The following is a 16,288-nucleotide window of genomic DNA, read 5'->3' as shown; positions in this document are numbered from 1 at the left end:
TGTTTGCATAATTATAGTGGAAAGAGCAGCAATAATAATAATACCTAATCATTATTAAATATGAGAACATTTCCCTGTTTAAGTCACCTTGTTGGCATTCTGGTGAGGAAGCTCACAGAAAACTGAGACGAAATGTGTCTGGTAAATTGATCAAGACTCACACCATGTTTTTGTAGAGATTCAGACTTCCATGTTTTAAGATTTGACTTCAAACTACATTCCCAATATTTGCTCTTGTGCATATAATCTGGTTTTTTTTAATCAGTCTCATAAATGCATAAAGCATATAGCATTTTAAATATTCAAAGCACTGTATAGGCATTATTGTTAATTAGGTCTCTTTCATTCCTACACAAAAAGAATGATTTCTTACTCCCCAGTGTCTTTTTCCCCCTTCAGTGAAGTATTGTATTCAGTGCTGAATACTGAGAATTTGCAGGACCTCCCAGATAGATGCGTGATTAATTCATGCTTCATGTTTGATCAGATCTTTCTCTGTCTGTCCTGAAAGTGTGCTTGGACATACTGGAGAATGTCATGTTGTGAGGCAGAGCTGCAAGTGCAGGTGACAGGAGAGCACGACTCACGTCTGAGCAGGTGGGAAACAAGGTCTGAGGGGATTAGAAACAAAAGTGTTAAACCCACACATTTTCCTGGAACCAACTTTTTTGTTAGTGGTCTTGCTATGTTGCAGTAATCTTGATCTTAATGAAATGGCATGATTAAAGAAATCTGAAGTTACCCTAACAGGAATCGGACACTTTCTCCGTGTCCCAAGAGGTGCTTCAGCAGCCACTCATAAAGTATTTTCAAAATGATAACAAGCAGGTTTGATACTGTCAAGGGTTTGGGAACTTGGTGAAGAGATTGGTGCAGAGATTGACCCACAGAAAAGTATTTAGAAAGGTCAGAGAAGTAGGGGTATTGAAAGTTAAACAAGGGCTAGGAGGAGCTAAGGTAAGAAAGGGATGTCAGGGAAGGAAGCCCTCCTTCAGTAACATTCATTTTTGCTTACATGGCTATGTAGCTTTGAGCCTTCTCTGCAATAAGGTAATCCAGTAGTTTTAAGTGGCGAAGAACTTTCTCAAAGCATCATGTTTTTAATATGTATAGTACTTGAAACACTCTGCCAACTTTTTCTCTGCTGAAAGATGCTTCCTGATAGGAGATAAGAAGGGTTACAAACAGACTTTGGGCTAGATAATAATTATAATCATAGTGAAAGTAACTAACAATCCTCCCTTTAATGCTGAAATTCTAAATAGGGATCTTGAAAAAAATACTTACTGCTGAGCAAAGCTGTCCATTCCATCAGCATGCTTAAATTAGGGAAATAGAAAGTTAGTGAAGGGTAAGGGCTTTTCTTGTTGGTGCAGTGAGTGTTTGCTAAACAACAAATATTTGTTTACTGGGGTGTAATTGAAAAGTAACGTTAAGATGAAATGTGCTCTGGAATTTTCAAATATAGCTTGGTCAAAGGAAAGTACTTGAAAAAAGGGAGAAGTCTTATGTATGATCCCCAAAAAACTCTTTCTAATGCCTAGCTAGAGGAACATATGCCAAGGTGAAATATTCCATTATCAGATATGAAGTATTGATTGTTGGTTGGTAGCATTTAATAATGAACCATCTTGAAATTATAGATCAGTCTGTCATTGATTCCTACCCTGTGTTTTAATGCACAGCCAGCTATTTTCTCTGTACTATTCAGTTTTGTTTAATTGCCCATATTGTTGTTAAGTACCAATGAGAGTCTAGGGGTTTTGACTGAATCCAGAAAGTACACTAGGCTATTAAATAAAAAAATTCTAATCTATCCTTACATTTAAAATGTTGCAATCTTCTAGCAAAATATTAATCCAGGTGTGACCGTTAAAATTTGAAATACTTTATACCAGCTTTTATTGACCATTAAGCAGGTGTGCAACCTACTTAGAATGCGTTGGATACAATATTAAAAAGCCATTAGTTCTCTTCAGAGTTATTCCTTGAGATTGACAGTGTGTACTGTATATGTACTACCTTGTCCGCAATCACAGTAATTTTAGTGTTGTTCTTAGCAGGCTGAGGTAAAAGAGTGACCGGTGTTTTCTCTGTTTCATGTTTCCAGAAAGAGAAGTCTTAAATTCCTGTGTTTAGCCTTGGTCTTAGGATATGAATTTATCCTAAGCATACAAATTGTGATCACTTGCATTTCCATTCTGTAATGTGGTAAAAATTTCTGTCTTCTCTGAAAGATATTCTTAAGCTCTGCCTTTTGATGAAACTCTTGACATAACGTGGGTGCACTGTTTGCTGGTAATGCTACTTTTTCTAATTTATTATAAACCGCAGAATCACATGAGAGAAAACCCATGAAAGAGAAGCAAGTGGGGAGGTCTTGTAGTCTTGAACAACCCTAGATTTAAATATGTATTTGAACTGGGTCTTTTCTGAAAAGATACTAAGTATATTGGATAAAAATGATGCACATTCCAGCTATCTTTTCTTCATGTGTTACAACAGGTCTAAAATCAAACATTTCTTTCTTTGATAGGCACTAGCATCCATGTTAAGTTGTAAATAAATTTGCATGTAATATTCTATTCAATATATTATTCAATAGGCCTTTATACTTGATTAATGAGTCATGAGCTGAATTTTGGTGTTAGCTATGTTGGTGTAAATTCTTATCAGTGAAACAGTAATGAAGAATTTAACCCTTTTGTACAACAGAGAGGGATTGATTGATTTGCATATGAAGAGTTCTTGTTGTAAAATACAGCATTCCAGGAAATCATTAATCACTGTTTGCAATCCAGCAGTTATCATCTAGCTGACATTGCCCCTGTTACATATGTGGTTAAAATTGATTCCTAATGAATTTTATTTTTCTAAGATTTTTTTTTTCAATCCTCAGAGATATTTTTCCAATACAAATACGGAGATATACAGAGATAATTTGAATACAGATTTTGTATTTGGCTTCTGTGGTCATCATTTAGATATTTGTTTGTGGGATGCTTCAGGGTCTCAACATGTGTTTTTTTAAAATTTCCTGTTAGTATTCCCACTTTCAGGAATCTGTTTAAATACATAAGTATGGCATATACCCCACTATGTAAGGGGAATATTTTAAGGACTGAGGATTGCTGTTGGAATTATTTTTTAAGTTTGTGCTCATTGCTGTCAGTAGCCCTTTTTGTATCTCACATTCTGACAGTGAGAGATGATTTACATGTGTAAATGTGTAAAGTCAGACTCTTAAAAGAAGTTTCAATGAACCTCATATGAGTAGGTGTAAATTGCTTCTCCCAAATAATAGAGCTAGAGCAAGGTAGGTAGGAATAGTTGTAGAAAACTAGAAATTCCAGGGAAGAGAGAGCTGTAATTCTTACTGACAGTGACTGATGACAAGAGAAAACGATCAGCAAATTCTCCCAGGCTTAGCCTTGCACTTTTCTGGTCAGTGCCACATTGTGAAGATGCTCCTTGCGCTACTGAAGCAATCTGGCATCAGTAGAGAATTTCTACTCTCATGCAGTAGTATTAGAGTTCAGCCCATAAGGAGGTCTAGCCAAGTTTAGATAGTAGCTTTTCAAGACTAGAAAACAAAAAGCTGCAAGGCTATCCCATTTGACCTCTAGTTGTATATAACAATTCTGTAAAGTTTTTTGCCAGTGCTCATCCATTTCTCCCTTTTTAACCAACCATACGCCCCCAAACCGACCTGGCATTTATAGAACTCATGTTTTGCAAACTCACTGGAAACAATACTTTTGAAAGACAGATTTTTATTCCTTGTCTGTTCAGTCCATCCTATTCCTAGATCAGGAACCCAGGCACACGTTATTTATTTTTATTGCTGCTGCTTATTAAAAATTTTTTAAATAATGTATAAACTCTAATAATTGCATTATGGATGCTTCAGGTTTAAAGAAAGAGACTCTTTAAATATCGACTAATTTTAATTTATCATCTGCTGCCTTTTCCATCAAACAACTGCACATGCTGCAAGAAGGTTTGGTTAATAAACTTGATATCACTTGAACGCTTACAAGAAGTGTTATTTTCACTGAATTCATTGAGCTATACTGTGATCCTATTTACTGCTATTGTCAGTTTTGCCTATGTCCCTTGATATTCTAGAAGTCATTTGGGAATTCCTCCAGCATATGTATGGCCAGAATGTGGCCATATCAGTATTTCACTGATGCTAATTTTTCTGGTTTTTTTTATAACTGTTCTAGTAAAATATTTAACTTTAATGTGCTTAAACTTCAAATACAAAGTCTTTCAGTTTCAAACCCGGAGAAAAAGTCTTTTCATTTCTAGTTTGGATCTAAATCTTGAGAAAATTCATCTTTCAACAGTTTTGCTGTGCTGAAGTAAATTATCTTGAATTTATAAATAACTCCAAGTCTAGATTCAACCTTATGCTATGATTCAGGTTTTAGATATTAAAAAGAAAACCTACTTTGAAAGATTACTTTGTTCCAGCTCTGAACAAAGCTTCCTGTGTCCGTTTTGGTTATTAAATTATTTAAAACCTTTGGTCCCTATAGCATTTTCAGAGAATATTCACAGTCATAACTCATTTTTGTTTTCCTCTGTGGTAGTTTGGCTGCTCTGTAAAGAGGAAACACCTGCACACATTTGTTCATTAACGCTGGTTCTCTTGCTATGCTAAAAAACCCTCTTTGGGGCTGCATGTACATAGGAATTGGGAGCACAGGAGAATCCGTATTGTTAACCTAGTAGTGGAGTGCACTAATTACTTCTGGCAAAGTAGTTTTATTCAGCTGAATTGGGATGTTACTGAGTGTAGAACCTTATTGTATTAGCTGAAATACCTCTCTTAAAAGGAGTTTGAGAACATCGCCACTTTAAAGATGAACAATTAAAAGCTTGCTTATTAAATGCAGTTTGGTAAATGATCCTGCTGTGTTACTGGAAGTGGTTTTTATCAACACATTGTATCTTAAGGTAGATCAATATTTATTTGCGTTGCTATTTAAGTAAATGCTTGGAACTGCAGTATTGCATAATTGGTATTTTCCCCTTGGTTATGTGGGTTGAAAAGTTCAGTTTGTCACAGCCAATCTTTAATCCTCAGCAACTCTCAAATATATTTAGTGCACTGAATATATTGAGTAGTACATGCCGAGGCTGGAATAATAAATTAAAAGGTCATTTGTGTGCAATGAAATGTGATTAGGGATCTCTGCAATTTGCACGCCTCTGAGCTCAGATATGCGCTGGCAGCAATTCTATACTGGCAGTGCACAGCATGGGCCAAACTGTATTCTCGTGGCAAATCTGCCTAGTTGCTTTTGCTGTGCTAATCGCAGCAATGTGCATGAGCTTCCCTCTGAAAGGCCAGAAATTCCATAACCTGCATGTTACAGAGTCCCTCCCATTTTGGGAAGAAGTGGATCCTGCACCAAGACAGTGGATCTGGAAGCACCTGATACTTAGGCAAGTCAGGTAAGCCATCTGACAGGATTCAGGCCACTGAGTGTCAGGGTCCTTCGGCATGTTTGTGTCAAGAAAAAGTGTGTGGACATTTTTGCAGAGGCATTTTTAAATTACTAGTTATTTTCTTTCTTCCTGATTGCTGTAGAGTCAGGCAAAATGAAGAAGAAAAATCTCTGACATGCTTGGAAAATAGAACTGTAATAAATAATGCTGTATATGAAAATAAGAGCCTGATATAGCTGTGATAGCAATAAGGCTGCTTTTGGTGGAGGTACTGAAGGCAAGATTTGCAGCAATTATCCTCAGATCAGTACTAGTGAAACCTCCATAGCACACTTGACTATCATATATTTTGCTTGATGAAGTTCTATGCTGAACTCAAAACTCTTGGCCTAAACCATGGGAATTGGAGGTTTAAAACAAAATTTTTGCATTGCTTTCTAGTATTACTAGAACTTCTAGTATTAATTTGATTTATCTGTTGTTTATAGTTTAACGTTGACTCTCAGATATGTTTACATGGGTCATTAACAAGGGATGTTATACATCCTGTATTCGTCTTCCTATCAATTCTATATTGCAAAAAAGGGCTATTAGATTAAGTAGGGAAGTAGAGTATTTATCTTTTTGAGAAGAGAGAAAAAAACAAAGTTGACTAATTTTGTCTAGTGAAGTCAAATTGTAAAGGTCATATAAAGACCTTTATAAATATCTTTGAGGTTAAGCATCAAAGGAAAAATAATTGGTTAAAGAAAATACTGTGGTCCCTTGCTTTCATTCTGCAATCAGGAGGCTGGGCATGAGAGTGTTTCCCACTTTTTGTCTGTGGTTAGGAACATTCTTTTAACTGAGAGCTGTATCTTGGGCATAAGAGTTGCTAACAGTGCCTCATTCCAGTTACTCTCTCTCATTCTCTTTCTTTTTGCTTTCATGAAGTTCTTTAAAATACTGAAAAGAAGGGATGGAAGCAATAGATCAACTGTAGTGAACTGTCTTAATTTAAGCTGTCCCTAGCAGTTGGAGCATGGTGATCACAGAAAAAGAGCAGAGATGCACAGCCTTCTGTAAATTCTGCTTTTCAACCCAAAGGAGTTGTCACCTCACTGCTCTGCATCTCCCTTGCTATACGAAGCAGGGTGTTATCATGCTCTACAACTCCAATTAACCTCTGTTCCCTGAAGACACAGTTTAACCCTGGAGGTGTAACAATACATTTCCATTTTTAAAAGATATCTTTAAAAGTCTAAGCCAGTAACTGAAAGAAAGGCAGGAAGGGAGAATATAAAGCAGGTGTTAGGCAAAAAAGTAATATATGAAATGCATGATAATAACATTAAATTATAGTCATCTGACACATGTTCAAATTGAGATATCGTTAATACACTTTGCCTGTCAAGCATGTGCTTTTTTCTTTTCTTCTTATTCTTTATGCCAGGATGTTGTTTGGTTTATTCCTAGAGATACATTTAATTGCTAATAGTTGGGATGCTTGCTTTAAGTTACAGAAATTCTGAGCTAAGATTTACAATAATGTCACCTGCTAGAATATATTCTAAGATTTTAGCATTGTTAGATGAGAGAAGAAGCTCCCTCTGTTCTAAAGTCACCTGTGTATGTTTTGGACAACTCAAGTCTCTGACTTCAAGCAAAAGCAGCTTTCAGATCTTCTCATCAAGGGAAGAAAAGCATTCTTAAACATAAATTGGGTTTTACCATTGTATTTACAAAACAAGAATGAATCTATACAACTATTTGTAGAAGTATTGCCAAAGGTATGTATCAGATCATATATCAGCAATCTTGGGGAAAAATATTACACAGAAACACTGTCTTATATTTAAAATAGTCTGTATTTTCACCTGTACAATGAATGTCTTTGGGAAAATTCTTAATCACTTTAGACATAGCTGAGACTTCTACTGAGTTGATTTTGCTGGATTAACTACCAGTGAGCCATTTCAGACTAGTTTTAAGCTGACAATTTTTTTAGATGGTGAAAGTTGAAAATTCCAATAATTCTTTTTGGAATACAGAATAAAAACACTGTAAATTTCCTTGAAGTACTGAGAAGGTTTGAGAATGTAATCCATATAGTGTTTATGTGCAGTAGTATCATCACACAATATTATCCTAGGGCGTGAGAAAAATGCAAACTATTTCAGTAAACATTTTTTTACTTTCATTTGTTACCCTCTTTTTGCAAGGAAGTCAGTAGTCTTATAATAAAACTGTAACTTAGGAAGTTGTTTAAAAGATTATATCTAAAGATGTAATAGGTTTCTCTGTTATAAACTGTTTTCAAGTTAAAAAAAAAAAAAAAGTCTTGCAACTCTGCCAGCACCCAGAATACAGCTCATAAGAATCTTTAGAGTACATTTCTGAGCTCTCTTCGATATGCTTTTGCCACAGCAACAGCAGCAAGTGAATACTATTTGAAATAATATCTTTTCCTTGTAGAAATGTCAGCTGCACTGTTGATATTACAACATGTGTCCTAAATATTTGAAGAGATATTGTCCAAAAACTATTCTGGAGAACTTTCTGGCAGCGCCTGAGGAGTTAAAACAGCTTTTGGGGTATGCTTCTTTTTTTTTTTTTGAGGATAAAAGATGTTTATAAGGCTTTTTGTTTTCTTCTACTAAGTAATTCTGAAATTTATTTGATATACTGTAGCTGATTAACAAAAATCTTTGATGCAGAGTTAAGGTTCCCTGGAGATATATCATGCTCTTCTGTAATGTCTGGGTCAGCAGAACTCATACTTCTGAAGACCAAGAAGTAGTAAATGCAGGGACAACCTTAAGCACTAGAGCTGTCAAAAGGTAAAGGAGATTTAACTGCAAGCACTCAAGCCATATTCACCGTCTCTAAGTGTAGCTTCTGTGAATATTGGAGGGATTAATTAAGGAAGTTTGGCAGAGAGAGTATGAGGCAATTTGGAAGGACCACACTGTGCTAGAATAGACAACTTTTTTCTTGCAGGGGGCTGCACATAATGAAAAGAAATGAATGGACATGCATCTTGAGATTTAGCATGTTTTTGTTCAGTGCTGCTTCAGCTGTAGGGTGCATGGGCTTCTTGCTATTGACAGCAGTGAGGTGAGAGATGAGAGTAATCTTTGTGTTTAATGATAGGAAAATGCAAGTGCAACACACTTAAGGAGAAAAGGACTGTAAAATGAAGCACAGAGGGGTTTTTTCCATGAAGAAAGTCTGGCTGTAGGACAAGTAAAGGCAGATCTTGTTTTATACTGTTCAGACACAGAGGAAGTGGTATTCATGGCAAGGGTGCTGTTGAAAACAGTGTATGAGTAGTGTGCTCCTTAATTCTTACTCCCTACTCCTCAGGACCATGGGTTTTGCTGAGCTCATCATTCCAAGACAGGGCATTCAGCCAAGCAAATCACAGAATGGTTGAGGTTGGAAGGAACCTCAGGAGATCATCTAGTCCAACCCCCCTGCTCAAGCAGGCTCACCTAGAGCACATTGTACAGGATCGCATCCAGGTGTCTTTTGAATATCTCCAGAGAAGGAGACTCCACAACCTCTCTGGGCAACCTGTTCCAGTGCTCTGTCACCCTCACAGTCAAGAAGTTTTTCCTCATGTTCAGATGGAACTTCCTGTGTTTCAGTTTGTGCCCAACTGTTGTTTTTTTATCGTTGAATTACCTAGGTTTTGTTAGCTGTGGTGGAGATGGAGCACCTGTCGGTGTTAGTGATCATAGTTACCATGATAGTTCACACTTGAAATGCTACTGTAGCTAGGCAGAGAGAAAGGAGACTGGTTTCAGCATATAGTATGCCTTGTTGCAGTGGAATGGGCATTTTGGTCACATTGTGCAGGCTTGGAAGGATATAGCTAACAGCCTAGTGAGAGGAGTCACTGACATCTGTGTTTCCAAGTTCCAAATCTTGTCAGTTTTAGTATTTAGTGGTTACAATAATTTGAAGCACAGGAGAGGAAAAAAAGGTCTTTCTACATCTTCACTGTTCCTGTGTGACTCCTTACAGCATATTTGTCACCAGTGCTATCATTTTCCTCCTGTCCCTTTACGTCTTTGGAACTCAAAAAATATTCCTTGCTATCTGGCACTAGTTGCAGATTCATTCATATACTCGGTTTGGTAGCTATCGGCATTACCTACTCAGTGTTTAATGGGATTAAGACTGTGTATTAGCGCCTTTTGGACTCTCTACTGTCTATAGTCAAAAATTAAGGCTTCCAACAAACTGTTTCAGGAGCCAGTGGATGCTGGTGATCGTGTCCTTTTTATCTGCACTGAGGAGGACGAGTCCTCATGGACGACTTCTTAATGGCTTGGTCTTACTGTTAGTGTCCAGACAATGGAGATCCTATACAAGCATGCTGCTGGAAACGCTCATGTCCACCTACTGACACAATCCGATGCCAGCTTTGTGCAAGTTTGTCTACTGGGGATTCCTTCACCGATGCTGAAATGGAACAGAGACTCTCCAAAATTAGCAATGCTTTCAGAAGATGCCAGGTAATATCAAGAGGGCAAAAAGGGGACATTAAAACCTTGGCTCTTTAAGGCAATAGTTAACATTTATACTTTATATGTAATAGCTGGACAACCTAAAATTTACAACAAACTGAAGAAATTCATGAATTCTATCTAAGTTGCCCCAGGTAGATCTTCATAATTTATAAGTGGCATGAAATGCTAGAGGCTGAAGTCCTAAAAAGGAGTTATGCCAGTGATAAAAATGCAGTGCAGCTGAGGGATTTTGGTTACCTTATCCAAATTCCTGATACCTACTTGCTAAGAAGATTGTCTAGTCACTGTCCTGCAGTGCAAGAGAGGGAAACACTACGTGAAGACATCAGTAAAAAACGTAAAATGCTGAATGATGCATGAAAGCAGGAAACCTGTTACAGAAAAAAGTTGCTCAAATTATTCATGATGGTCTAATTATCTTTGAAATTAGTGGTAGAAAGCTAGCCAAAGGAAACAACCATAAGGAAAAAAAAGGAGGGAGGGGTCTTGCAAAAACAGGAATTTAAAGTGAAGTAAAAAGTCATAATTAAAGTTAATGAGGAGAAGAAATTGCTGGCTGTTATAATGGACAATGATGAACACCTGCTATTCAATATTGCTTCCTTAGAGGACTGGGGAGTTCTATGCACTCACTGGATAACTGCTAAGTGACTTGAATGCTTGGGGATTGACCAAAAAAGCATGCTCTGGCTTCCCAGCACACCATCCAAAAACTGTAGAATCTATCAACTATGAGAAATATTAGGGAATTTTGGGGTGAGAGAGAAAACTTTGGCTCTTTGGGAAACTGATGTCTCAAAATATCTCGAACTGGGTTTACTAATATATCCTCTACTACTGTGAGACTCACCAAATTTCAATTTCATATACTTCCTTGAATATATACATATAAATATATGTTCTTTGAAAAAGTTATCTATATAGAGAGCTAGGAAACTCTATATTCAATAAAACTATGAAAGAAGAGGAGGAGCTAGGAAAGAACAACTTTTAAATAGAGCAGATTCTCAGTTTTATCCAGGCAGATAGCAAACTGCTATGATACAGTGTTAGGGTTATTTTTGTCATATTAGCAACTTTCTAACAATGTAATATATTTAAATTTTTGTATATTTGATTTTCTCTTAAGTTCTCTTTTGTCACTCTAAAAAACCTCTGTCATTTGAGGTATGATGGGTTAAGGTTGTGTAGTGCTTACTGACAGAAGAGCAACTTGACAGGTAAAAAGTTAGTTGCAGTTCTTTGTTTTCCTCAAATACCACCTGTGAAAAAAGTGAATTAGAAACCAGTCTCAGAATGCTTTTATAATGTATTTGTTTTTACTGGAGGTAATGCTTAGACCAGTGGTTTTTCACCCTTTCTTGTTCTGAGGACCCTTTAGCATTTCCTGATCGACAGTGTTTTTTCTTGGTTACTTTTTGCTTTGGTATCCTGTGAACCACAATTGAAAACCCCTTGAGTGATTAGTGCATATGGTAGTAGACTCTGTACACACACACGCAGAGTAACCAGTGGTATATGAGTATGCTCACCTGCTTGATACAGGTAAGAAGTGGATAAACTTTATGCTGTTCCAATTAGAAGTGGATAAATTCTGTTTACTCCTGATGACACCAGTGAATATGACAAAAATACTGCCCTTGCTTTGAAATGCTTAGAATCCAAGATATGAGTATGTAAATTCAGCAAATATACTACTTAGAAATAGGTGTGTTTGAGGCTGTAGAAGTCTACTGGTAAATTTGCACATCTTAGAGGTCTAGAATACTGAGATTAAATAATTTACAGTGGTTTGCAAATCAAACAAAACAATCTTTTAAATTTCCATGTTTAATTTTCCATAGTTAGTCCTTGTTCTGCAAAGCAGAGCCTGAATTTTGCAAAATACAGTTACAAATTAAAATGTCTCTCTGTCACAAGTGGTAGATGGAAAATTTTACTTTGCTTGTACCACAAAAATATGATATCTGGATTTTTTATGTGGCTAGTGTTCATACTGTGTATGTGCCAACATGAATTGAATATACAGTGGAAGTCACAGAAAAATCACAGTTGTTGAATAAGTTAGGAGGCTTATTGATTATAAACAGTATGAGAATGAACATAGTCGATTCAAGTCTTTTCTAAGCAATATGGGTTATGTTACACATTTTTCAGAACTGTTCAGGACCACAAAATAAAGTTGTTAATACTGGGTTTGAATAAATAAGTATTACATGTTCATCGTCTTTCTCTAATCTGAATTTGTTTTTCTAACATAACCGCAGTTATCATCATTTATTATGTTCTGGAATAGAGAGATCTCTAGAGTCTGACCAGATGATTTGTCTTTCTTCTTCTACACCATTGTTACAAGTCCAAATGATTCCCAATAAGCTTGATTTGACTATGAAAATACTACTACTACTAAGAGCATTCAGAATACAGTCAGCTGTCAGATTTTTATTTCTAGTATTAAATCTTGAGGTATTGGTTGTTGGTCTAATTAAGCCTTTTGATAAGGAGGTGAGGATTCTTTTCCATCATTTGCAGGTTTTGGAGGAAACTAGCTAGAAGGAAACAGCCTAGAAATACTGATTTGATCTTATATATTGCAAAATACTTACCCTACTCCTTTTTGGTTTTCCTTCCTAAGTACATATGGGTAATATTCCTTAGAGCATAATAGCAAAGGTTAATTGTCTCTTTTCCATCTCTAGAGAAGGCATAGCTCTTTGCACACTGCGGAATAGTCCCCTTTTAAGTATGGCTCAAAGGTTTGGCAGCTCAATCACCTTGGATGTTTAATTGTAAGAACAGCAGATCTTGTCATACCAGAGCTATTGACAATTACAGCTAGGCTAATCTTAGATGACTTTATTACCATATTGTTCCTATATATTTATTCTATACTCTTCCAATAAGAAATGCAACAAACAACATTAACAGCCTCCTCCTGTTGTGTTGTGGCCTACATTAAACTGGGAAAGGAAGCGGGGCAGAGAATGAGATCCACAAGGATGAGAGGGCACTTGATTTGGGGTTTCATGGACACTAGGATCACAATTTCTGTGACCCAGCTCCTTTACAAATGAGTTGACCAACATTTGTACATACAATTTGTGTATTTGGAATGGGTAGTACTGTGATTGTCTAGTGTTAGAACTAATTTGCAACATGCCTCTGTCCTAGCCAGTTTACCTGGAGGCCATAACCTACTGGGCAATAATTGTCCATGCAAATATACATGTCCTTTATCTTGCTAACAAAATAGAGCATACTTCTGGAAATGCTCACTCTTCCTGTGGTGTGATAGGAGGTTAATATTATTGCTGCAGTGTAGCTACAGAATCCCTATGATCTACCATACCTCCATGTCTAGCATTGCTACTGACAGCAATAGTACTGAAAAATAGAACAGTTCTTTGGTACTCAAAAATGTCAGTGTGGCAAAACATTCAGGCAGTGGTAACTCAGCCACATTCTCTTTTCAAGTATATAACAGTATCATTATTTTTCAGGTGCTGCACTAGACTTACAAAGGACAGATGAACCTGTTGAAATCTCTGGCCTGTTCAGAAAATTGCAGCAGGAAAAAAAAAAGGAAAGAAAAAAAAATCAGAGATTGACTGTTGATTTCAGAAGATTAAATCAACATACACTATACTGGCTCCTACAGTAGCTACCTGAAGCTTTGGACCTGGACCGAAAGCTGAAACACTGCTTTAGCCATAGAAAATGCCTGTTGGTTTATATAGCAAATACACTGTTTGTATTCCTCTCTAAGTTTCACCAGTGTACATGGTGCTGACTCACTCAAATGTTCACTGTGTCTGAGTCTTTGCCATGAAGATGGCTCCTAATGACTATTTCTACCTATTCTTTTTCTGGGCAGATAACAAACCGTTAGCCATATGAACTAGAGATGGAACACCTGAAACTGCTGCTGAGCCCCCAAATACTTCACTGCTGGCAAAGAATCCGCTTTTCAGAGTTTTATAATTCGCAAAAGAGTAAATCTCCCAACCAGAGAGGTGGTAGCTGCAATTCAGAATTTACCTTTTTCCACTGCTATCCATGATTCTGGCTCTCACAGAGATAGCATTTCCAAATGTACTAGCACCAGTGAACCCTTAGATTCACTCCTTAAAAAGAGATTTGAAAGGAGGAAAAAATGAATCCACTCATACCTTCACTCAAGTCAAACAGAGAGTCACCTGTTTCTGCCTGAGCAGACCAGACCACCTGCTATGGAACTGCAGTTTTCTATTACTTTGCCTTTTGCTGAGTGTTAAGGGGGCTTCCTATGGCTGCTGTCAGATAAACTGTTTACAAGCTTCTCACCGAAGGCATCTTGCATGTTAAAACAGCGTTTCCTTGGTTAAAGAAGGGACAAATGGACATATATCTCTGGGCAGTGATTGATTATTGCAGACTCATGCACTGGGTAGCTAAATGTCTGAGAAGAGCCACTCAGGAGAGCGAAAGCTTACTTTGACAAGTATCAGAAGAATACTTTGCACAACAGTGGTTGTGCCATATTACTAGCTTATATTAAATCATAGTATAAACTTAGTCAGAAACTGAATGATTTTTTAAAGATTGTGTGGAAATGCTCAGATGCTACTTCTAAGGTCTAAATGTCTACTAGGGAAAAGAAACTGCTAAGATGTACTTTGTCAGTAAAGTGTAACAGAAAGATAGTCAGACACTACAGAAAATGAAATCACGCTTTGTAGATGGACTGCTAAGTAGAAAACCTGGACTGCACAAATTAGCTTATGAGTTAAAAGAGGGAGATACTACAGCTAATAGTCCTATTATAAATGCTGATCCAGTGCTGACTTTAAATTGTGTGAAGACTTTCAAACGTCTCCCATGACATTATCTAAAGAGCACCTGACCAACAGGTGCTCAAATATTCTGAGCTACTGGAGGCAATGTTCTACTGATGAACAACCAATATTTATCCTCAGGGTCCAATAAAACAACGAGAAGGCAGAGAATGGCAGGAATGTAATTTCTCATCTGGACTAGTGCTATTTCCATTATCCTGTCAAAACATACCCAGAAATATGGATATTGGGTACCAGGACTGGAAGGGAAAAGATAAAAGATTTAAATTACTGCTAAGTCAGAAAACCAGAATTATGTTGCCCAGAACTTCTGCGGAAGAGCATTTTTCTTCTCTTCTGGTGTCAAAAGGTAGAGTTATTTTTCTTTCTGAACGTAGAAATACTCTGCTGTGAATCAGCTTAATCTTCTTAACAGAGGCTGATCATTTACCAGGAGCAGCTGGAAAAGATTAGATTCTACAAATGCCACACAAATGCCTAGAGGTTGCGCAGAGGAAATACCTCCCTCCACCCCGGGGATGTTTTAGGGAGGTTCAGGTAACAAAAGTACATGCAGTAATGCATCCATTAACGCATATTGGTCAAGTAAAATCATTGCAAAGACCTGAAATATGAGTTCAAGTTTGACTTGAATTTTCAGTGAACTGTCTTTTTCTCTAAAGTGACACCTGACAGAAAAAGACCCTCATTACCCTACTTTGAAAGTAGATCCCCAGAATTACAATCCTGCAGTACTAATGAGTCAGGTCAGATTCATGCATGTCTCAGTCATATTGATTTTCTTCCTCTGAGATAGGTATGAATTCCCTCACCAAAAAAATACCAAAGTGGCCTTATTTTATTCCATTCTTTTCACTAATCAGATCACTTGTTATCACCAGAGAATTCAAGATGGTAGCTTAGCTCTCAGGAAAAGGAGAACCCCAGGAGAAATACTGGAGAAATGGATTAGTAAGTGGTCTTTTTTGGTTCTAGAATAGGTGAACGTGGAGCAAATTAAAAGACATTTGGTCTATGTCCAAGAGGAAGTAGCTAATACAGTGGCAAACTGCGCGATCACAGACTTAGAAAGATTGTTTCAGGAAGGCAAATTCACAGTATATGACATACATGTCATTGGTAAACTGTTTAATGAAATACAGAATAAAATTAATCAAATAACTGATTTTCACAATGGCCAAGATAAAGAAGGCTACCTGGGGAAGGAATGTATTGTTTCTTCCAAGATGAATACTGCTGGATTTGTCTCAAGCTCCCTCCAAATGAGAAATAAGGAAAGCCTCTTTAACTCCTTGATTAAAAACAACAGTTATAACCTGATATTACCTTGCCTATACATGTGACATCAGATAAGATGAAATCACATTCAATGTGGAGCACTGTTCTACGGAACAATTCAAAATGTAGGACCAGTTTACTTCATCCTAACTATATAGTGAACATTTCTTTTATCAATGTTTTACAGTGGCAAATGAT

This window comes from Apteryx mantelli, chromosome 5 (assembly GCF_036417845.1).
Source record: "Apteryx mantelli isolate bAptMan1 chromosome 5, bAptMan1.hap1, whole genome shotgun sequence".
Classification (NCBI taxonomy): Eukaryota; Metazoa; Chordata; class Aves; order Apterygiformes; family Apterygidae; genus Apteryx; species Apteryx mantelli.
Note: the sequence above shows the minus strand (reverse complement) of the source record.